The sequence below is a fragment of the Anabrus simplex genome, chromosome 1, assembly GCF_040414725.1.
Source record: "Anabrus simplex isolate iqAnaSimp1 chromosome 1, ASM4041472v1, whole genome shotgun sequence".
NCBI classification, from domain to species: domain Eukaryota; kingdom Metazoa; phylum Arthropoda; class Insecta; order Orthoptera; family Tettigoniidae; genus Anabrus; species Anabrus simplex.
In genome coordinates, this window is record NC_090265.1 from 1,034,453,392 (window position 1) to 1,034,478,094 (window position 24,703).

Below are 24,703 nucleotides of genomic sequence, written 5' to 3' on the forward strand. Positions count from 1 at the left end.
ATGTTAAGAAATCACTAGGCAATTCCTACAATACTGCTGGTATACAGTATTTCATAATATGTAACTGTGAAAGCTAACTGAATGAATGAATGAATGAATAAAAACCATCAGTGGAATTATATGATCCATCATTTAGTGAAACACAATATGTCTCTCTATCATGAGCACAGGGTTAAGTTCATTACTTCATTGGACTGTTGGCAATTCAATGAAAAGAAAACAAGAATTAAGAGATGACGATAAAATGGGAGTGCCAATGTAGTTGGTCCGTTATTGGACGTTATAAATTGTCCAGCTAACTCATTCTTGGATGCCAGCGTTTCGCCCCAGTGTGCTAAGTTGGGCTCATCAGTTGGTAAATAGCACACCCACCCACGACGCATGGCTAGTGTATACTGTGGAGGCCACTGTGTAGGCTACTTGGAGCCACCGGCAGTGTCAATGCACTATAAGAGACTTAGTCTCATTATCAAAAACTGATGCCTGCCTGGCCATCGGATGTCTCGAATGAGTAAATTTATAATAACAGACCAACTACATTGGTATTATAAATTTACTCATTCGGGACAAACATTTCAGGTTCCCTATGGGAATCAACATCTATATCAAAATGGGAGTGTTCGGAGAAGTTTGGAAACGATTTGTATCTCGCTGTTGCAATGATCACATTTCTGGCTCATATGTTACAATAGATGAACAACTGTCAGCATTCAGCAAACAAGGTCCTTTCAAAATCTCCCATCGAAACAACAATGGTACAAGACCTTATCTCTCTCTAATAATTATTCTATAGTTCGTGTAAGTAATGGAAAAGAACAAACAAGTGGCACATCAAGTTGTACATAGAAAGAGAGGAGCATGAAAAGGAAGGTATAAAAGAACAAACACTTTGACAGATCAGAGCGAGAAGTGGGAGCAACAGAAAGGACTATCCCCATTTCTTCATGCACAACGAAAACACAAAAGGGCATGGGCAATCTCAACAGTGTTGATGTTTTCGTTGTTTGTCCTTCTCATGTTCCTGTCTTTCTTTACATTACTTTATTTGTTCCTTTCCATTACTTATATTGACCCTAAGGGCTGCTTTTCTCCTTTTGTGTTTGTCCTGAGTTCCTTATCTTTTACCATCCGTTTTCATCTGTCCCTTCCCTCTTTTTATTCTACACTCCCTAAATCAACACTGAAGACTTGTCATGATGGACCCTCAATGAGTGCTGATGCCCATCATGATGAAGCTGGAAAGCAGATATGAGGTCATCAGAGGCTGAGAAAAAAATAGATGTAAAAGAACAGTGACCAATGAGGGCAGATCCCTGCTATTTGAAACTGTCAGTGTATGAAGTTAAAGACATTGTCCTTGCCCTTTTGTGTTTTCTGTTGTTTATCCTTGTTTCCTCTTTCTGTTGCTTCCTCTTCTCACACTGGTCCGTCATATTATTTATCTTATCAAGTGTTCCACCCCATGTTCCTACCTTTCTATATACGACTTACTTTGTAGTTAAATATAGGCCCACCAATTTAGAGCAACAATCAATATATTACCGTGGATAGCTCCTCCTGTGATCAGATGTGAGATAGCTGCTAGGTGTGAGAAAGGCTATGAATGTCCAAGCCCACTTTTCATATGTCTATCAGCCTGCACATCCACAGCTAAATCGAGAAGACGTTTCTTAACAACCCCTAAGATCATACTATAAAGATAAAGTTGGAATTCAAGAGGACAAATTGGGGCAAATATTCATTTGTAGGACAAGGAGTAAGGTATTTAAATATTACCAAGGGTAATGTTCGATAAATTTCCAAGTTCTTTGAAAATGTTTAAGAAAAAGCTAGGTATACAATTGATGGGGAATCTGACCCCTAAATGCAGATTACAGATGACTGATTGCTGAAGCTCTCACAAGAACACCACACACAGCAAGCAAGGATCTAATAGCGACAGGCAGAATGCTAGAATCTACAATACGGCTCATTCCAAAGGAAGAGGCTACTCCTGGCCATTCCAAGATGTGGACAGCATAAAAGACTCTCAAAAGCCTTCACTCTAGTATCACAAGATGAAAGACCAAGTTGCAGAAGTGGGGCCTTCCTGTGGAGTCAGTGCTCTGTAAGTGGAGAGCTGAAATCAGCAGGAGGAAGTCTTAAACATAAAACTCAAGGTATCTCTTAAAAAAAAATCAATCAATCAGTCAATCAATCAATCAATCAATCACCACTGATCTTCAGGCTGTCACACAAGTCGCAAATGCCCCATCAGTTGTTTACCTAGTCTTTTCTTAAAATATTTCAGAGAAGTTGGAAATTTATCAAACATCTTCCCTTGGTAAATTATTCCTATTCCTGCTGCAAACAAATATTTGCCCCAATTTGTCCTCTTGAATTCCAATTTTATATTATATTTCCTATTTTAAATATTTCCATTCAAGATTATTCGTCTACTAAAGTTTTTCCATGCCATCTCTCTGCAGACAGCTCACAGCATACAGCTTAGTCGAGCAGCTTATCCCGTACTCCCGTCTTCCCAGTCCAAAGATCGCAACATTTTTGTAACACTACTCTTTTGTCAGAAATCACCCGAACAAATCGTGCTGTTTTCCTTTGGATCTTTCCCAGTTCTCAAACAACATAATCCTGATGAGGGTCCCATACACTGGAACCGTACTCCAATATGGATATTAGCAATGACTTATACATCCTCTCCTTACTACAACCCATAAAAACCCTCAAAACCATATGATGATCATATGAACACTTTAGTGAAAAATGGAAGAGTATGTATAGGTACTTTAAGGCAGAAACAGGTTCCAAGAAGGACATTCCAGGAATAATTAATGAACAAGGGGAGTGTGTACACGAGGATCTTCAAAAGGCAGAAGTATTCAATCAGCAGTATGTAAAGATTGTTGGTTACAAGGATAATGTCCAGATAGAGGAGGTGACTAATACTAAAGAAGTAATAAAATTTGCCTATGACTGCAATGACATTTACAGTAAGATACAAAAGTTGAAAACTAGAAAAGCAGCTGGAATTGATAAGGTTTCGGGGGATATACTAAAGGCAATGGGTTGGGATATAGTACCATAGCTGAAGTACTTGTTTGATTATTGTTTACATGAAGGAACTTTGCCAAATGAATGGAGAGTTATTATAGTAGCCCCTGTATATAAACGAAAGGATGATAAACATAAAGCTGAAAATTACAGGCCAGTCAGTTTGACATGCATTGTATGTAAGCTTTGGGAAAGCATTCTTTCTGATAATATAAGACATGTTTGCAAAATTAATAACTGGTTTGATAGAAGGCAGTTTGGGTTTAGGAAAGGTTATTCCACTGAAGCCCAACTTGTAGGATTCCAGCAAGATATAGCAGATATCCTGGATTCAGGAGGTCAATTGGACTGTATTGCGATTGACTTATCTAAGGTATTTGATAGGGTAGATCATGGGAGACTATTGGCAAAAATGAGTGCAATTGGAATAGAAAAAAAAGTGACTGAATGGGTGGCTCTGTTTCTAGAAAATAGAACTCAGAGAATTAGAGTAGGTGAAGCTTTATCTGTCCCTGTAAAAATTAAGAGGGGAATTCCTCAAGGCAGTATTATTGGACCTTTATGTTTTCTTATATATATCAATGATATGTGTAAAGAAGTGGAATCAGAGATAAGGCTTTTCGCAGATGATGTTATTCTGTACAGAGTAATAAATAAGTTACAAGATTGTGAGCAACTGCAAAATGATCTCGATAATGTTGTGAGATGGACAGTAGGCAATGGTATGATGATAAACGGGGATAAAAGTCAGTTTGTGAGTTTCACAAATAGGAAAAATCTTCTCAGTTTTAATTACTGCATTGATGGGGTGAAAGTTCCCTTTGGGGATCATTGTAAATACCTAGGTATTAATATAAGAAAAGATCTTCATTGGGGTAATCACATAAATATGATTGTAAATAAATGGTACAGATCTCTGCACATGGTTATGAAAGTATTTAGGGGTTGTAGTAAGGATGTAAAGGAGAGAGCATATTTGTCTCTGGTGAGACCCCAACTAGAGTATGGTTTCAGTGTATGGGATGCTTACCAGGATTACTTGATTCAGGAACTGGAAAAAATGCAAAGAAAAGCAGCTCGATTTGTTCTGGGCAATTTCCGACAAAAGAGTAGCGTTACAAAAATGTTGCAAAGTTTGGGGTGGGAAGACTTGGGGGAAAGGAGACGAGCTGCTCGACTAGGTGGTATGCTGAGCTGTCAGTGGAGAGATGGCATGGGAGGACATCAGTAGACGAATAAGTTTGGATGGTGTCTTTAAAAGTAGGAAAGATCACAATATGAAGATAAAGTTGGAATTCAAGAGGACAAATTGGGGTAAATATTCGTTTATAGGAAGGGGAGTTAGGGATTGGAATAACTTACCAAGGGAGATGTTCAATAAATTTCCAATTTCTTTGCAATCATTTAAGAAAAGGCTAGGAAAACAAGAGATAGGGAATCTGCCACCTGGGCGACTGCCCTAAATGCAGATCAGTAGTGATTGATAGTCATTGATAACCTCTATTTACACTCCTATTTATGTAATTACCCCAATGAAGATCTTTCCTCACATTAACACCTAGGAACTTACGATGATCCCCATGAGGTACTTCCACTCCATCAACACTTTAATTAAAACTGAGAGGACTTTTTCTCTTGACGAAACTAATTACAACCTGACTTTTCAATGCATAGGTTATTGTTTTATTCATTTGGACCTAAAACACCCAAAAACAATGTTTTTCCTTATTTGGAACAGTGCAACCCGTGCCGACTTGCACGCAAACATGTCCATACAATTTGCGTCACAAGAGTGGCACGCTCTCATTGTTATTGCCACTAGCTAGCACGGATTGTTTTATATTTCGAAGATGTCAGTGGAACTAAGGAGCAATTAAAAAAAAAGCATTTTCTTGGTTGGTGAAGTAAATCACCAAATAACAGGCGCAAAATTACCGTCTAATCGTCAAGTTCTTGCAGTTCTATTTTTCAACATATGTGAGGTTAAGTTGACTGTTAGTGAAAGCGCAAATCTTGTCATTCGGGAGTGCAATATATTCTGGGAAAAGGCTAGAATACCTACCAGAGCTGTGCCTAATTGTGTTAAGAAGTTAGTGGATCTTTATCAGGTTTGGCGAGAACTGCAAAAAAAAATAGCAAGAAGATTCAGGATTTACATAGGCGCCGCGAAGTGAACTTTCAACTTGAATTAGATAATTTATTCAATATCATGCATGCTGATGCTCTTGAAAGTATAAAAATCGAAGAAGATAAAATATTTTTGCAAAAGCAAAGAGAGCCAGGGTGCCTAGCGGGTGTTGACAAAAAGTTGACTGAAATTGAAGAAAGGGCCAGGCTGAGAAAACTCGCAGAAGATGAGAGTAAAGCAAATGCCTTCCGTGACCTTATTGGAATCTGCAAGTTTACAGACCTTTGATACACATGAAGACATAGAAGAACAATCTACAAGCTCTGAAGAAAGCTGAAAGAATCTCTGCCATCCACATCTCAATCTGTAAGTTCTTTAGCTTCGTCGACAAGAAGAGCAAGAAAAGATTTTATCACATCTAAATTAATTGCAACTTTAGACAGATGTCAACTAAGCATCAGAGATTCTGTTTATATAATTCAGTCTGTAGTAGAAGCACTTGGTCTTAGTTCTGACAATTACCCGATCAACAAATCTTCTATTCAATGCATTCGAACACAAATGAGAAAAGATAGAGCGAGATCCATTAAATCCGATTTTCAGAATAACATGCCCGAAGTAGTTACTGTTCTTTGGGATGGAAAATTGTTACCTGCTCTGGACATAAGAAGTTCTAAAGAAGAATGCCTACCAATTATTATTTCATACGACGAGGAAGAACAACTTCTTGCTGTGCCGAAGTTAGATAACTCTTCTGGCAAAGAGCAAGCGAAAGCAGTGTCAAATGCCCTTCATGACTGGAACCTGGATGATAAGGTACAAATAATGTGCTGTGATACAACAGCATCTAATACAGGACGCTTGAACGGAGCTTGTGTGCTTTTAGAGCAAAAACTAGAAAGAGAGTTGTTACTCTTTCCTTGCCGCCATCATATTTACGAACTGGTACTCAAAAGTGTGTTTGAATCAATGATCCAACAAATCACTAGCAGTCCTGATATTCCGCTGTTTAAAAAGTTTAGAGACAACTGGAAGAATATTAATCCTAATGCCACTGAACCGTGCACTGATTTTGTCCAACAACATCTCTGTAAGGCAAATATTATTGAATTGGTGACATTTTTTAACAATGAACTGGCAAAATTGACTGTACGAGATGATTATCGCGGAGCTCGCTATTGTTTTTCTGGGTGGAGACATTAAAAATAAAATAAAAATCAGACCTCCTGATGCAATGCATCAAGCATGATGGATCGCAAGAGCTATTTACTCCTTAAAAATGTGTTTACTGAAGTCCCAGTTTAAAATGAGCGCTAAGGACAAACAAGCTTTACAAGATGTTTGTTTATTCATTGTTGCAGTTTATGTGAAGCCCTGGCTTGGATGTAGTTTGGCGATAAAAGCGCCGAATCAAGATTTTGGTTTTTAAAGACCTTAAAAGATTACAAGAAAGTTGACAAGTTGATTTCCAATGCGGCTTTAAACAAGTTCAGTCAACACTTGTGGTACTTGTCAGAGGAAATAGCCATCCTTTCAATTTTTGATAATGAAGTTGATGAGCAGACCAAAGGAAACATTGTAGAAAACTTACAAAAAGAAAGCTTTGGTGATTCCGGAGAGAGATATGTTCCATCGAAAGAAGAGATGTCTGGCTCTCTATATGGTACGTAGTAGACTAGTAGTGTTTAATCTGATATTTAATTTAGAACTTATTTGTTTTATTTATAGGCACTACAAGTATTTTTTATCTTGTTTCAGGGAAATCTTTGAGTGATTTTCTTTCTGCCAAGAGTAAAGATTTATTTTCATGACTGAAACTTGACAGTGGTTTCCTTCAAGAAATTGTATCTTCATGGAAAGACAATGTGGCGTTTGTGAACGCTAAAAAGAAGGTTTCTACCTTAAAAGCAGTTAATGACACAGCTGAAAGAGCTGTTAAACTAATGACAGACTTTCATGGTTTGATTACCACAGATGAAGAACAGAAGCAGTTCTTATTACACTGTGTGCAAGAACATAGAAAAATTTACCCAGACTGTAAAAAAAGAGACTTTGAAGAGGAAATATCCAAATGAATAACTAAAAAAAAATTGTATCTTTTTTGTTACTTACAAGAAGAGCATTATATAAATTTCTGTTTTCATTTGTATTTCTCTAAAATAATTGTTTTGAGTTATCATCTACAACTACATTTAAGAGACCCTTTCAGCAGCTATTTTCTAAAACTTTTAGGCCCCGTCGGCACAGGTTAAAATTAATGTAGAAAGTTGAAATTCTGTATTTGGATAACTAATAGACTAATAAACACAATAACGGGGTATGTTTTTCAATAAATGAAAAAAAAAAAAAATTTGCCCTTTTAAGGGACACCCCAATGTACACGTGTACGGCATAGACCTTGTAAACGGCCTCTTCCAGAGTGCATTCACCCACGATACCCAGGTCCCACCCCAGGCTTCAGTTACAACTCGCAGTCACAGTTGGTGTTTCTGTAGGGTAACGTAACCAGTGCACGCTATATTGTACAGGTTGTTGTACCCGTGTAACTGCCATTTCTTCGAGAGGAAGGTGATGGGCTTTTTCAGCAGGACAATGAACGTCCACATACAGCTGCTGCGACGCAACATGCTCTATGTGGTATACAACAACTGCCCTGGCCAGCAAAATCATTGGATCTCTCGCCAATTGAACACGTATGGGACATGATAAAGTGGGAATTTAAGCGTTCTCTAGAGCCTGTAAGAACCATTGCCGAAATGCATCAAAAGGCGCAAGATGCTTGGGACAATCTATCGCAGGATGCCACTTGGTACCTTTATGATTGTATGCATGCGTGAATACATGCCTGCATTGTCGCCAGAGGGGGGTACACTGTGTACTGATGCGACTGTTTGGGCACCCTTAATTGTGACATGTTTCATTTGGTCTGAATTTGTAATTATATACTCCTGCAATGATGAACTACATGTCACATCGCTTGTGAATAAAATGACCTTGTCGATGTTGCATGTTTTATTTCCCGGCAGCGTATATCACAGATACAATAATAGGGCTTTTTACTACAGGATCAGATAATGCTTCACCTACTCGTAATTCTCCGAGTTCAATATTCTAGAAATTTAGCACTCATTCAATCACTCTTCTGTCTAGTCCAATAAGCCTCGTTTTCATCAGTAGTCTCTCTTGATCTTCCCTACCAAAAACCTTGGGTAGGACAATAACAATACAGGCCATTTGACCTCCTGAATCTAAGATATCTGCTATATCTTTCCTGCATGGTGAGGCTCACTGGAATAACCTTTCCCAAACCCGAACTGCCTTCTATCAAACCAGAGTGTAATTTTGGAGATGTGTCTGATATAATGAGAAAGAATGCTTTCCCAGAGCTTATATACAACAAATGTCAAGCTGACTGGTCTGTAATTGTCTGTTTTATGTTTACCCGCGGCCCAGGGACCACAGACTGAAGAAGCTATCTGACAATGAGATAGCGGCCCCAGTCTAGAAAGCCAAGAATAACGGCCGAAAGGATTCATCGTGCTGACCACACGACACCTCATAATCTGTAGGCCTTCAGGCTGAGCAGCGGTCGCTTGGTAGGCCAAGGCCCTTAAGAGGCTGTAGTGCCATGGGGTTTGGTTTGGTTTTTATTATGCCCTGTATTTAATAACTGGGCATGATTATTGTTGTGTTTCAGTAATTAATACATATTTATTTACTGGATGTTGAGTACTCATCATCGACAGGTTAGGTTTTGTAATGGCGTATAGAGGTAATGAGAGACAGTAAAAGAGACAGAGTATAACTAACAATAATCAGTTAGTATAATAATGTTGTTGAGTGTTAAGGGCTTGGGACATTGTAGGCCATATCATTTTGTTTTCTTCCAGCATGGTGATATCAGAGAATATGAGCCTAGTCATTCAACTCCACTCCCCACTTATGGACTCCTTTCCTCCCTTCATTCTTTGAGTATTTGTTCCTTTGCAATTTTTTAATTTTTATTTTGACAGTCATCTTGATCATAATGTAACTGATTTTTGACCAAATATAGTTACATGTTTTATTAGTGTGGTATGGAATAGGCGGACCCATTTTACCTACCAATTATGGAAACAATTAGGTGAAAGTCTAACCCCTACTACTTTGAACCAAGAACTCTTTCTACCATCAAATCTCACTGCAGCTCAATTGTCAACATAAATACCTTTGAATGCTTGGTACCCTACCATATGGCTTCTCCAGATCTGTGAAACATTAAACACACTGTCTATTCCTCTCACAGAATTTTCAATTACTTGACGCATACTGAAAATCTGGTTCTGACAGCCCCTCCATGGTCTGAAACCTTGCTTGCTTTTATCCAACTTACTCTCCACCACCAAATGCTTTCCAAAATGCCTGTGAACACCTTGCCCGGTATAATGATTAATGAAATACCTTGATAGTTGTTGCAATAGTTTCTGTTCCCTTGCTAATAGATAAGTGGAATTACTGCTTTCATACAATTGGAAAGTACCTTATTCACATTCCATGCCCATTTTATTACTCTATACAGCCTTCCCAATACTGTATATTTCTCCAGTTCCTCAAGCATAATTTCACTACCTCCATTGTTTGAGACTTTAACAGAAATATTTCCTTTTACACTGAGGGGATTCTCGAGATATTCCTTCCATCTGCCAGTAATTCCCTAGGATCTACAAAGAGTTCAATTGGTTTACACTATTAATTTCCCTTTCTCCTCCTTCTAAGATTATTTATTACAGTCAAGAAAGGTTTACCTGCTGCATGACCAAGCCTTTCCAAGTTATTACCAAAATCTTTCTATCATTTCTTCTTGCCACTTAACCAAGCCTTTCCAGGTTATTATCAAAATCTTCCCATAATTTCTTCTTGAACTCTACAAAGATTTGTTTCACTCTGTTTCTGTCTTCTGCGTAAAATTCCGTAGCTACATCAGTTCTTGTTCAGAGCCATTGTTGATACGCCTTCTTTTTTACAGTCACAAGCTGCCCTGACTTCATCATTCTACCAAGATGTTTGCTTTTCTCATCTTTATACGTAGTTGTTCCTAGGCATTCTCTTGCCGTTTCTACTACAGCAACCCTATATGCCACTCATTCTCTTTCTATATCCTGTACCTTTTGACTGTCTATTCTTTGAAACTTTTCACTAATCATATCTGTCTGTCTAAACATTACATAAATTGTTTCAAAAAATTGCAATCAAATTTGAACTGTTATCTGAAGTAGTGCTTGGTGTGGGCTGCAGAAATTTTGTATCCAGCTCAGAAACAGCTTTTTGTTAACTTCATTTGATGTAACTGTAGCCAGAAGAAAAGAAAGGTCTGTAGATAGGCCTACACTGAAAGTAGCCTATGCTTTTAGATCATGTACCCAATTCAAATTTTATTCTCTTCCAGTCAATGGTAGTACTGACAACAAAAATGTGCCTCAGGTGTCAATTTTCATGAAGGTAATTGGCAATAATTTTAATGTTACAGAGGAGTTAGCTATACGATTTCCAATGACAGGTACTATGAAAGGTAGTGATTTACTTACTGCTTTCAAGTCAACTTCAGTTAGTCACAAATTAACACGTTGGCGACTATGAGACCCGCCGGCGTGTCACGCCAACTCTTTACTTCTGGATGGTGAGACCCGCCGGCGGTCTCGTGACAATATATATACTGGAGCTGTACCGCACGCCATTCACAGATTATGCTTTCGTCCTTTCTGGTTCGTCTCTACATAAGGTAAACTAACTTCATATACAGTGGGACATGCAGGGAGTACATAGGAGCTAGGATAATTAACAAATTATTCAATATGCTTGTTCCATTACTTAAAACATTTTCTATGAAGAAAATATCTACAAATATAAGAATAGACATTAACACTGTTCAGAAAATCATAACTATCGGCTGTATTGGAGTTGAATATTTAACAACATCGTTATTAATAATAATAATAATAATAATAATATAGAGAAATGTGAGGTACCACTTCAGTGTTGCTTATGAAAACAAAGCAGGCACAACGATGGCTTCTCGGGACAGTCCTCACAGTACGTGGACACTTTCTTGCAGTATTTCTGAGCATACGTTCTGTCATGGATGCTCACTAATTCTGCGTAACAACTGACGCAACGTTTACGTACTTTTCTATTTTGGCCATCTTTTTCTTCTGTTTCCTTCCAAATATGACGGCATTTGGGAGAAGTAGAGAGAGTAGCTGCTGTTCTCACACTGTTCCCCAAAATTCCAATGACCAACTCCTCTCTAAATTTTCCAATTTGCAAATTCTTCCCCATTATTTCATTATGTAAAATGAGCGCATTCACAATAGCTGTTCCAGGCAGCAGTTCCAGCGCAACTTTATACCACCTCATTGTTCTGCATAAAGACCGCCAATTTCAGGAGGTCGCCGGCGGGCCACAGAGTGCGCGCGAACCCCTTGCGTTACTTGTGGATGATGAGACCCGCTGGGCAGTCTCAGCACATAGTGGACACAGTGCACCCTAATGCCTATAGGCTATACTTAAGATATGTAATAGTATGTAATATATCCATTAGAGTTCACGTATCTCTGATTTTTCAATTCGTTCCTAATGAATAAACTCAGAAAAAATACGCCGTCATCAACGTGTTAAATCTGACAAATTTATCTGGTATTTTGACAGAGGTAGTACTGCCAACATGTTCCTATGCATAGGGACATACTTCCTTTTTTGAAAATTGTAGGGATAGTTTTCATATAATGGCAGGAACTGTACAGATATTTTAAAAATTAATTAATTCATGTAATTCATGGCTGGTACTGGTAATATTAAACAACAAAATATATATTACTTGCAGAGTACAGTAAAAATTTAATCAGCAACGCATACGCTGCAAAAAGTTTATCTATAACTACCACTGCTGCATCTTGCTCGTACACACTCCTCTTTTTGTTTCCATACTTGAAAACCCTTACTTACTTGGTGCCAAACCTTTACTTACTACAGTCCATATGCACCAATAGAGTTCCCTATCCTTTTGTTGACCTACGCAACAACAAAGCTGTCTACAAGGAAATGTTATTCATTTATTTTTACTTTATTAAAATCCTACTTGCTCGGGGCGTCGACCCATGTGGATCTTTTGCACCTTCTAGCACCATATTGTATAAACCTGCGTGTAATTAGAATGGTGGTAGTGTGGAATGTTGTGTGTGAGAAAAGGAAAATTAAGGATGTCACAAACACCCAGTCCCCAGGCCAGGGATATTAATCATTACAATTAAAATACCCTGACCTGGCCGGGAATTGAACCCGGGGTCGCTGGGTGATAGGCAGACGTGTTGCCCCCTACACCGTGGGGCCGGACAGGAATTGTGTTTAAATTTATCTCTCTTTAATAATCAAATCACTTATTTCAGAAACTATGGCCATCTGACACAGTTTTGAGGAGGAAAAAAACCTGTGTAACACAGGATTGTTTTGGAGATATTTGCAATTAGTGTCAGAGAGGCATCAGTATGAATTTATAGATGATGATGATGCTTGTTGTTTAAAGGGGCCTAACATCTAGGTCATCGGCCCCTAATGGTTCAAAATGAGACAAAATGCATTGACAAGATAAAAGTCCAAAATCCTCCACTGACCAGAATTCAAAACATGAGGATGAAGAATGAATGGATGGATATGAATTTAAAACAATCACTGGAGCCGACCCAAAATGACTCAGTGACAAAAACTGATGTAAAACACTAGTATTACAGACCAAGGTACTGCTTCTATAGCACAATACCGAATAGATGATGTTAGCAGTCTAAAAGGGTCCAGAATCCAGGTCATCGGCCCCTCATAATGGTACTTTATCGGTAGGAAAGTAGAACCATGGTATTTGTCATGGTGCAGTACTATCCATACATTATGGTACTACTCACAGGTAATGAAATTCGCACATGTAATACAGACCTCTGGTGTTTCGCACATTGCGGGACCATTTACAGGCAACACAAACCTATGGTTCACATAAGTGTACTAGCCACAGGGACTCGTACTATCCCGTGGTGTTCCTTATATAGTGGGTACTAATCATAGGCAAGCCAGAACCATGGTGTCACTAATGTAGTGGTACTAATCACAGGTACTTTTAAAAACCTGACCGCACGGTGCTCCTGCGTGCTACTAATCACAAACCTATATAGTACCTAACATAGTGACTAGGCGCAAGTAAAAGTGACCCATGGTGTTCCCCACGTGGCGGTACTAAGTACAAGTAGTTTCATGGTTCTAATACAATCATCCCTTGGTCACCTCGTACGACAGGCAGGGGATACCGTGGGTGTATTCTTCGTCTGCATACCCCACCCAGAGGGGGTTGTGTGTTTGGTCCGCGAGAGGTATTTTATTTCCCTCAAGTCCGCCGGCAAGCCGGTTAGGACCCCTCTATCCGTCATTGGGAGTATCACCTTTCCCCCTGCTACGCCAGCATAGTAGGTTCGTGGCATGAATTTATAATCTGACACCTTTTATACTAAATTGATTAGTCAGAGCTAAATAATGGACTTGGACATAACACCTTTTTGAAACAAATGAAAATATACATACTTTAATGCATTTGAATACTAAAAAAACAAGGTGTTTAATTAACATGCAACTTAATTTTCCATGCACAAATTATTTGTTGTAATTATCAAAACTTCTCAAATGGAAATAAAATGTGTCACAGTCCATATGGCACACATATTACCTATATATTAACACAGAACTTGTCAGCATCAAGGAAAATCATTCATCTTCTGTACCCTGGAATCTATCCTCTGTTGGCCACTGAAGAATAACTTCCAGAACTGGTTCCTCTTGCATTATGAAAGCAGCTATCTCCTTTATGTCTTATCGTCTTTTTGGCATTGATTGGAATGAAGTCATCTGGATAAGCTCAAGCAGCAGGAAAGTTGACAGTTGCATGAGAAATTCCAGAAAGTCCCAAACTGAGTGTATGGGTGTTTAAAACTACTGATCATACTGCAGGCTCTTACAGTGCCTAAGGTCTCGTCTGTGAAGATAAAATGATCAAATGCTGAGACACTGAACGCTACTTTCGAGTGTCTTGGTGATGTCACACTTTCTATTCAATGAATTAAACTTTGTAAACACCATGACTTGAAGTTTAATATTTCATCTGTTGAACCTTTACAGAGAATTTTCTTTTGGCACTAGATCTTATGATTAGTTCTACATAATCCCTAATAATCTCTTGCCAGTTCTCCGTAGAGATTTCTTAATAGTGTCTCATGACTGGATAAAATAACTCAATTTTTGTAGTTTTCCAGTATCCACTAAAGCTGGGTAGAGTTCTACTAAGCAGTCATTTTTGTTTTATGCTGATCAGTTATCACAAAACAGATGTACCTCTTTAACTGAGTTGGAGGCACCAGAACTTGTCAGCATCAAGGAAAATCATTCATCTTCTCTACCGTGGAATCTATCTTCTGTTGGCCATTGAAGAATAACTTCCAGAACTGGTTCCTCTTGCACTTTGAAAGCAGCTAACTCCTTTATGTCCATCATCCTTTCGGCATTGATTGGAATGAAGTCATCTGGATTCTTTGCTGGAGCCTTTATGGGCTCTCTCTTCATGACAAAGATGATGAAATGTTGTATTATCTTGTAAATAGACAATATCAAAAATATTAATCGTCACTTGCAGAAGGTAAAATAGATAATGAACTGGAATTCTTGGTAAAAGGAGAGTCAGCATATAATCAAAACTCAGGGCCAGAATTTCTTTACTATCTGTCTTTGGCTTCTCTCTTGTGCACCATCACATAAACTGCTGCCTGTCTAGATACTTCATTCAATTTCTTTTATTTTTATAATTTTAACCATTAACTGCTTACATTCATAAAATGCATCAACTTGCAGTGTACCAAAATGAAGGTCAAAGTCCTGGTTAAATATTTTCACATAAACTGGTATTCATATTTGATGCTTCTCTGAAAAGTACGTACAAGATCATTTAATCTTTCTAATCAGGTCAGCACTTAAGCAGCAATATGATTAACCAGCATAAAGGGATTCTTTTGCTGGAAATGAAGATATCCAATCCTGAACTTTAGCAAATTTAAGGTCAGGTGGTGGTGATGATTCTTTTAAGAGGAAGTACAACTAGGCAACCATCGGATTGTGTTCCATTCATCATTGGAACTTTTTACTTTTGCTTTATTATTACTGTTTTTTCCACTAACTGTTAATATATTTATAAAGGTTTCTCTGTAAATTTGGATATGATTTGTTCCCACCGCACAATCATATCTGAAAGAATGTGCATTTGGTTTTCCTCCCTCCTCAGTCCTGTGTCATTGTACACTGTCAACCTCTATTAAAGTTTGGAGGAAAAATGCTCATTTTTAGTATTTAGGTAAAAAAAATGGCGAAGAACCCATAATTCATTGTGGTCACTTATCAAGCCAAATCAAGTCTTCAAACTGCATTCACAGGACGGTCCTTCAATTGCAGGTATTAGCTTAAGTACCTCGATCTTAGTATGCTCCAGCCCCTTGACTTTAGCTGTTTTCCTTACATTTTATTTGAACTGTTCAAAATGAGAAATACCTTTCATCTTCCTCTTCTTTTTCTTCTGAGCTGATCCTTTTTCTGTTCCAGAACCTGGAGATTCTCATTCTGGTTTACATAGTGTATACTGATGATAAAAATATCACATACCACAATAACAAAGTAATTCTTCACAACTGGCTCTCTCTACCTCCTTAAACCTGCATCACTGTACACTGTCTGCCTCTATTAAAGTTTGGAGGTAAATACTCATTTTTAGTGTTTAGGTCAATATGACTTTTGAAATCAATCATTTATTATTAATGTTTCTATTCTTATGGTACAAGTCAAGAAACACTCTGCCATCCCATTTTGTACTGTTCTCTACGTCCTGGACAATGGGCTCTTCTACTATCAGTATGAAATTCTTAACATTGACCTCTCAGGAACAAGTAAGTGTGAATAACGCAAAATGTTTAAAAAGTAGACTTAGGGCCTTTCTGAAATAAGTAATTCAATTTTTTGGGGTGTGACCGAATTAAAATTTGTTCTTAAACAAATTGCATTCATATTTTACAAAGATGTGTCATTTACATGAAAATATACTTTATTTTAAAATTATATATGTAAAAATTAATACAATTTAATGAATGACATCCAATGTTTCAAATTTGTAACAGCTCTCATATTAGTTCATTTGTGCTCCACACTTGTAAAACTAGTTCTTCCTCTTTCTCATTCAAGTGTGGAAACAGGCACTGAGTGTTACCAAAACTAAAAAGAGGAAAAAGATTGGATCAGAACTTCTTAAATCACTTCTAGTTATTAATTCCTCCCTTTTTTGATGCTGTACAACTTGTGACATCCACAACCAAAATAAGTATGACGTCAGGAAGGCATGACAAAAGTCATCTGTTGAGTTCAAATAATATTCAACGTTACATACAATATAAATGTTAAGGAAGAAAATACATTCAGTTTTTAATATCTAGAGTAAAAAATAATTTTATAAGGACTTAAGGCAACAAGGTAGGGACATTCTGGTTTCACTTGTACGGACACGAGCTAAAACAAGTTGACAATAGTGGAGAAATGATGCACCAGCCATGTTAGGGAAAAAGAGAAACATTTCCCTTTGCGAAAAGCTAATGATCATGAATATGTCTTTTAATAAATGAAACTCTGACAAACAATGTTACATCAAGGAGAACTGCAACTCTACGTCAAAGGAACTTGTAGCCGCAGCATCTTTGGTGACCAACGCCTACAGTAACGATTAATGTAACATCACTTCCGTCACACATTCTGTCGCGTTACACAAATATTCGGATGACTCCAATCATAGGACGTACGGTATTAATGTCAAAAAGGACTGGTAGTCCAATCCCTTAGTTCAGTGATCATGGATAGATGAGAAATTTTGGATATCTAACCAACAAATTGAAGCATATAAATTACGTGAATTTACACCCGCAGGGTAGATAAGTCAATTCACAATTCGTTTGACCATCTAAAATCATTTGAAAATTAACTCAAAATGCAAAAACTCCATCTTTGGAGGGGAGAGACAACACACATTCCCTGTTTGTCAGAATGTGCAGCTTGCAACACTGTAAAATATGCTTCAGAAGTTGCTGAACTAAAAATTATATTTGGTTCAAGGGTTTTCAGATTTTACAACAGTTGAATCAATTAGTAGTTTTCTACTCCCTGTACTTTGCTGTTGATGATGTTCCTGGTGACAAGCAAATGGAAATAACAGATCTACAGTGCAACCACATGCTAAAAGAAAAAAATAATGTTGGATTCATTGATTCTATTCCTAATAAGGGATACAGTCCGTTTTCCACTCACTCATTCTCAAGCTCTTGAGATTATGTCCTTTCTTGGAAGTACCTATGCATGTGAACAATTATTTTCAAGAATGAGGACTGTTAAATGACAAAACTAGAAGCTGAATAACCAATACTCAGTTGGAGAACTCACAAGGAATTGCTACATCAGAGACAAAATATAATATAGACAAGCTGGTGAAAAACAGAAGTGTCATATGTCTCAATAAAGATAATTTATGTAAACATGGCATGTTACTTTTAAAAAGAATGTAATTTTACTATTCATCTTCATGAGTACATTTTTATTTAGGCTACACTATCTAACTCCAATCCCAGATAATTAATTTTTGCCTTCTAAGTAACAGTTACTATAAGAAATAAGGTAAGATTATATCTGATACTATTTCCTGTATTTGTTTGTATTCAGGAAAAACATATTCAATTAATTAGCATGTAGGGGCTGAAACAGCATTCTTATTCTCGCATGCAGCTCCTGAACCTTTCTGTAATTCAGATGTGGCCTTTGAGTAGCAAAAGGCTGAAGACCCATGATCTAAATAAACCTGCTCAGTTACTGTTGGGCCACTTAGAATTAAAAAAAAAAAAAAAAAAAAAAAAAAAAAAAAAATATATATATATATATGAAGTTCAAAGTGATTTGGAGGAGTTGAATATTACCATGCAAACCATAGAAAACAGAGGCGAGAAAAGTATTTTGAAGAATAATGCATCAGGCTTCCTCTGACCACTGTACAGAGGAAACAATATGTTATAACGGATGCGGAGAGGGCAGCCAGGTCAACCAGACTCAAGACTTTTTGGGAGAAGAAAAGGAAGACAAATTTGTTGTAGTCTGATTTAAGTGCTCCAATGTGGGCGTAAACTCTGTAAATAAATAAAAAATATACATATATATATTCTTCACTCAAAAATTTGAGCATAATGCCAAGGTCAGCCTTTTTAAATGCAAGCGAAGGTTTCACTGGTAAAGCAAAAAAAAGTTCCTCCCTTCGTAAGATTGATGGTGATGCTTGGTTTAAATACAGGTTTTCTTGTAAAATTCCACATTAAGATCTTCTGTGGTGACACAAAATCTTAGTAATTCGGGTGGCAATATACCATATTTTACTTGCATATTAGAATCTACCTTTTTCTATTTTAATTATAGCCAAGAAATGTGAGAACCTCCCATTTTGTGCAACAAGCATGACTTTTAGAACTACATACTGGTAAGTGGTGAACACACGACTTTCAGGCTTACATATATTTATACGTATAATGGACACGGACACACCCCAAAATTTTGGAGCAAATATTCCTCCACTTAAGGGACGCATTTCATTTTCAACAAAAATTGCCTTAGTAGTAATTAAAATCTTTAAATAAAATGGATTGCAGTATGCAATAAAGCTAGTAAATGGCGAACCATGGCCAAAGCCGCAGTTGTCTTGACCACACAACACCGTACACTTTCCGCAAAAGATAGCAATGATATCCGTAGCATTGTGTTAAGGGGATGACAGTGTGCAGTATTTTTAGTGTGTGTAGTAATTACTGCCAATAATGAGAAATGAAGGGCAGAGCAGTCTTGCTCAAATACAAGGTTTTAAACAACAATGCATGATAAATAATTGTGATCAATTCTTTTTTAATACGCACAATCGACTATTAACAATCCAGTACTGTTAGAATTAGAATGCATGCTTTAGTGGTTATCTTGATGAACAGTGTTTCTGTAATGGACGACTGTGGGATTCAAACCCATCATGTTCTAAATTCAAGCTCACAGCTACGCGATCCTAAGGGCACGGCCAACTGGCTTGGTCAAGTTTAAGTTACAGTATGCTGTATGCCACCTATGTTTCATCAAGTAAGTTACACAGACGATCGTAGTTGTCAATCTATTGATCAATCGTATAATCGTTTGTAGCAAAATCGATACATGCTTCGTAGTAGCTACTGGTTTGCTATATCACTATTTATGCTATTGATTATTTCACATTTGAGATGGTGCATGTTTTAATGCATCTAATTTTTCTGTTACAAATTTTTCTGTGCATAAAAGATACTCCTTAGAATTTTGATATAAAAAATTAGAGGAAAAAAGTGTATCTATTGTTGCTGATGTAGATTCAACACTTTTGCCACTTCCAGTATGTTTAGTTGAATCATATCATGAGTCAAGGCAAAACCATTTCTCTACTTAATTATAGGTATAGCCTACTCCAGCACTTTGGTATCAATCTCAGGATATTTCCCTTTCTTTTGCACCATGAACAGCCGGCCCCGTGGTGTAGAGGTGGCGTGCCTGCCTCTTACCCAGAGGCCCCGGGTTCGATTCCTGGTCAGGTCAGGGATTTTTACCTGAACCTGAGGGGTAGTTCGAGGTCCACTCAGCCTTCGTGATTAGAACTGACGAGCTATCTGACGGTGAGATAGCGACCCCAGTCTAGAAAGCCAAGAATAATGGCCGAGAGGATTCGCCGTGCTGACCACACGACATCTCGTAATCTGCAGCTCTTTGGGCTGAGCAGCAGTCACTTGGTCGGCCAAGGCCCTTCCAGAGCTGTAGTGCCATGGGGTTTGGTTTTTTGCACCATGACAAATTTGTGCACTTTCATTTGCCACCTCCAGTTTCTCTTTATCGTAGTGCCAAAAGTTGCACATTAAATTTTCTGGCTGCTGACTTTACACTTTGTTCTTCTGAAAGAGAGAGTTTTTGATTTGAAATCATCAGTGAAGCTACACTTCTTGTTTTTTGTGTTATTCAGCCTCCTCAATTTACAAACAAACTTAGCAGCAAGTTATTGCACAAAACACAGGTCATGAACAACAGAAGGATCACATAGCTGTCTGCTTCCATTCAGGAGATAGTGGGTTTGAACCCCACTGTCAGCAGCCCTGAGGGTGGTTTTCTGTGGTTTCCAATTTTCATACCAGGTAAATGCTGGGCTGTACCTTAATTAAGGCCAGGGTCACTTTCTTCCCGCTCCTAGGTCTTTCCTATCCCATCGTCATCATACTGTAAGACCTATCTGTCAGTGCAACATAGGCTACAGCAAATTGTTAAAAAATGGAAAATGATACGGCATTGATGTCATTGACTCATTAACATTTGAAATACGATTTTACACTGTTATTGCAGCGCTAAGAAAGGGAATCCTTGGTCGTCTTTGAAAAAGTGTGTTGGAGAGGGGATGGGAGGTTTATATGAAGATTTAATTCTTTTTATAATTTTCTTTGTCTCAAAAAGCCAGGGGGATCTAATATGAGTAAATATGGTATTTTTATGAGGTGTTATTGAAATAAAACACCTTCCCCACATCCAACATTTTTTGGGGCCAAGAAGGTCTTGCAGATGTTATATCATTCTTAACACCTTCTACACTGAGTAGTTTACAGAGTTTTGTACATATTTTTGAACAGAGCAAAGCTGCAATGTGAATCGAAAAATGTGTAAATTTTACAAATAGGTGCTTGAGAGAAACTTTTAAAGAAGATTGTAAAACTTGGTGTTTTAAAAAACAGATAACGATATCCAACATTAGTCTATAAAGTTAACAGCATTGAAAAATGCTACCTCTGATGAAAAATAGCCAGTCACAACCTTTTCAGTTTAAAAAAAATTAATGCGTGTCGTACTTCAAGGAATGTGAAACCCATGAAATTTTTTAATACAGTTGTATACAATCATCTTATTTCACCCCAATAATGAAAATAATTTGAACTATTTACATATTATGACTCTAAGTTTGACAATATTCTTTAACAGCTTGCCTCAATTGTCTGGTAGTAACACTAATATATTTTTACATTATTTATTTATTTATTTATTTATTCAAGAAAGTAGGGTGCCCTCTTTACATATAAGGTGACAATAGAGGTCTAGGTTAACACAACAAAATATAACTGATGAAACAATTCTTTTCTAAATAAAAGATACATAGAAAACATATCTGTTGTTTTATAAATGACTGTTCAAGATGTGAAGAGAATCCTTCAGATTCCTCTTAAAATGCTCTACTATGTGAATGAAACCATGGGTCTGCATTGTTTGAGGGTAGTAGTACCATTACCGGGTGACTTGGCCATGTGGTTAGGGGCGCGCAGTTGTGAGCTTGCATCCGGGAGATATTGGGTTCGAATCCCACTGTCGGCAGCCCTGAAGATGGTTTTCCATGGTTCCCCATTTTCACACCAGACAAATGCTGAAGCTGCATCCTAATTAAGGCCACGGCTGCTTCCTTCCCACTCCTAGCCCTTTCCTATCCCATCGTCGCCATCAGACCTATCTGTGTCGGTGCGACGTAAAACGAATAGCAAAAAATAAGCTCTAATATTGCTGGTCACACAAACTCAGTCGAAGTTTTCTGATCCACAGAAAGGATATCCCACAAGCACTGAAAAGGAGGCCCTTCACATCTGATATATAATCAATTGCATTATATATCTCATTCAAGTGAGGAATACATGGGAGAACTGGCATGCTTATCAACCTGTACAGCCTGCTGAACACTCTTCAAAAACTCAATAGATGAGCTGATAATCACAGCTTTCTTTAGATGCTTGTTAAATATTATAATATACATTTGTTTATTGCTTCCATCCTCTGCCAGGCAATGAACCTCTTCATAGACTTCCAGTTTTTCTTTCCTTTCCTATTTGGCAACACAAATTCATCTACTTTCTAGGTAGCAATTCTTTCAAGCTCTCATCTTACCATATTTCGGATAGTTAATGTTAATATGTGGAAGTTGCTCCCGTTTATGACTCTATCCGATAAAATACCCCATTAGGCCTATATCATGTTTCGCTCCCATTTAAGACTTTTTTTACGGAATATTCTTTGGTTAATTTTTAGCAAAGTTCAGAAGATATGGAAAATTGACTCCCTTTTCGCAAGTGCATCAACAGATCTGAAGAAAACTACAAACTTTGCTTGGAGCTAAAGAGGCTAGTAGTAGGAGTATGCTGTCATTCAGATCTTACAATCAGCTTATCTTAATCTCATCATCAAGGGGAGTCTGCAGTGTGTACTGTTGGAACAATAAGTTACTGTAGAGGTGAGGATAGGCCAATTTAGGATTTCTAGTAAACAATTTGTTACATACTGATGTAGAAATCATGGACAAGGAAGAGAGAGACCAAACCTTTTCATCACATCCCTTACCGTACTGATTTACCTGAACAATTCTAAGATTCTCTTTCAATTGTATTCAGCGCATTGAAGCTTGTCTGCGATTATGGGTGTGAAAAACAAAGTGTTTATCTTATTGGATGAATCAGAAATTTTGCAAAAGTACAATGGCAACACTATCTTAAACAGAAACAGTTTGCTGATTCATTAGGAATTCTATCGTCTATGTTACAAACGATATTAAAAAAATGGTGATTCAATCAATGTCATACTGTATCTACAATATGGTGTATCATATTTTATTGAACTACTGTTTTTTTACTGCCCTTTTTTTTTTTTTTTGCTAGTAGTTTAACGCTGCACCAACTAATGATAGGTGTTCTGCGACAGAAGGATCGGAAAGGGCTGGGATTGGGAAGGAAACACATGTGACCTTCATTAAAGTACAGATCCAACTTTTGCCTGGTGTGCCAAAAGGGAAACCATAGAAAACCACGGCTGCCAATGGGGAATTTGAACCCACCTTCTCTTGAATGCAAGTTCACAGCTATGCGACCCAACTGCGCGGCCAACTTAGCCTACTGTATTTCAATACAATGACACGTCAGTATATAGTCTCATTTACAATGAGAAACATACAAATTAAGCAATTATAATGCTTAGTATCTCCCTTCCACTTAATACGCGGTCCCATTTAATACACAGTATTCAAGCAGTCCCTAGGAGAGTGTCTTATCAAGATTTTAATGTACTGTATTTATGTTACTCAATTATAATAATATAATGTCAATAATATTAAAATGAGTCAAAGTATAAATTAAGTGAGCAACACAACAAGATCTTGATCAAGACACTGAAATAGGCTATGAACAAACTACAAAAAAGTGCAGATTTTAGATCATAATGATATTGATTTTACGTCCCACTAAGTATTTTTACAGTTTTCAAAGATGAAGTGCCAGAAGTTTATCATGTGGGAGTTCTTTTAGATGCCGGTAAATCTACAGACATGGGACTGATGTACTTGAGCCCCATCAAATACCAATGGACTGAGACATGATTGAACCTGCCAACTTGGGAGGGTATAATTTAATGTAACTGAACCTACATTTTTCTCAAGTTGGATCCAAAACAGGCCTTATTTGACAATTCAGAAATCTTGCTTGTAGGAGAATTTGAACCTTTGTAAGAAGTGTGTGATTAAGTCACTCAGCTCCTACGTCCCCTAAAATTGATGATGATGATGTTTGTTGTTTAAAGGGGCCTAACAGCTAGGTCATTGGTCCCTAATGGAACGAGGTGAACAAAACAAAAGCCCCCCCACTCACCCCCCTGTCCCCTAAAATTATCGATAAATTTTGTGTACACCGTGCATGAAAGACTATCAAACATCAAGGCATCAGCCTCAGTTCAAATTCTAAACAATGCAGTTCGAATTTTAAAATTTAAGTCAAATTAAGCCAAATTTGTTGTGGGATACAATGTGGCAGTGGCATACGAGAACCTATGAGTCATTGTTGGTCCGATGTAATAAATGGATTTCTTTACATGCATGTGGTAACCCGATCTGACTTCATATCTTGTGTCATGTTCAGCCATTGGTTACTGCGGCGCTGTATGGTCAATCCTAACTTTCCTACATATGTACTTTGCTTGAATGAAGCCTGTTTCACCAGACAGAATGCTGAATAGTTGCAACAGTCATACATGGGCCGTCAAAAATCCCCATCCTACAGGTGTGATGAGCCATCAATACAGATTTACAGTGAACATGTGGGCAGGAATTAGTCCATAATTATCTAATAGGCCCATATCTCCTGGAAAGAATTCTCACTGTCCATGACATTGTTTGAATGATACCAAGGTTGTTGCAATGGCTATGACAGAACTTTGAGCAATGATGTCATGCTTGCATTCAAGCTGGAGGATACCAATCTGAACAACTGTTGTGAATGTAGCAGACAGTAAAAGTAGTACAGATAAATAATATTAATACATCTACAAACA

At 37.6% G+C, this 24,703-nt stretch overlaps 1 protein-coding gene across 1 annotated transcript in view; it reads right to left on the bottom strand.

The window, feature by feature from the left end:
• The window catches only part of LOC136857921 (protein suppressor of hairy wing), a 214,323-nt gene that overhangs the window by 181,537 nt on the left and 8,083 nt on the right, over positions 1–24,703 (bottom strand). The window lies entirely within an intron of this gene.